The following is a 937-nucleotide window of genomic DNA, read 5'->3' as shown; positions in this document are numbered from 1 at the left end:
TTAATTAATTCTAATTAATTTTAAGAATATATTTCTAATATGAATGTTTACATTCTAGGGTGGCGAGCTGGCAGAAATGTTAGCATGCCGGGCAAAATGCTTAGCGGTATTTCGTCTGCTGTTACATTCTGAGTTCAAATTCCGCCAAGGTCGACTTTGCTTTCATCCTTTCGAGGTCGATAAATTAAGTACCAGTTACGCACTGGGGTTGATGTAATCGACTTAAACCCTTTGTCTGTCCTTGTTTGTCCCCTCTATGTCTAGCCCCTTGTGGGCAATAAAGAAATAAGAAACATTAGTGTGCCAGGCGAAATGTTTAGTGATATTTCGTCTGTCTTTATGTTTTGAGTTCAAATTCTGCTGAGGTCAACTTTGCCTTTCGTATATTTTTTTTAAAATTAAATATTTAATAAAGTTATTTTTAATATGCTGTTGAATTAGGATAAGTTTAACTTCTATTATTAATTTTCTCTTTCAGCTTTAATTAACTTGCTTTCTGCTTTTTTTGATTTTCCTTCTCTTTTTAGTTAATTATTTAATCAGTCTAGTACATTAATGTGTTACATGCTTCAGATATATGCATGGGAAAATGCAAGCCATGAAAAGTAATATTCTTAAGATTATAAACCTGGAAAAGTACAGGACAAGTTATTACACCTGAAAAAGTATAGGACAAGCTATTACTTCTAGTGAAGTAAAGAATAAGAAACTTTTCACTTAAAATACTGCAGCTAAAATTAAAATTTGAATATTAAAAATCATTTTATTATAGTTTACAAATAACACTATACTTATTTAAGTAGAATTTGGCTAATTTACTACCTTAAATACAGAAAAAAAAATGACTAATTAAACAAACTTACAAATTAGCTGAACAGTTTTGTACAATAAATTTAAAAGATGAGAACTGTAAAGAGTGACAAATTAGAAAAACTGA

At 29.7% G+C, this 937-nt stretch overlaps 1 protein-coding gene across 1 annotated transcript in view; it reads right to left on the bottom strand.

Annotated features, from left to right (window-relative positions):
• LOC106872952 (protein shortage in chiasmata 1 ortholog) overlaps positions 1-937 on the bottom strand; it is a 56,593-nt gene that overhangs the window by 31,843 nt on the left and 23,813 nt on the right. The gene's annotated exons all lie outside the window — the stretch shown is intronic.

This window comes from Octopus bimaculoides, chromosome 19 (genome assembly GCF_001194135.2).
Source record: "Octopus bimaculoides isolate UCB-OBI-ISO-001 chromosome 19, ASM119413v2, whole genome shotgun sequence".
In the NCBI taxonomy this organism is placed as follows: Eukaryota; Metazoa; Mollusca; class Cephalopoda; order Octopoda; family Octopodidae; genus Octopus; species Octopus bimaculoides.
This window is presented reverse-complemented; position numbering and strand designations above follow the sequence as displayed.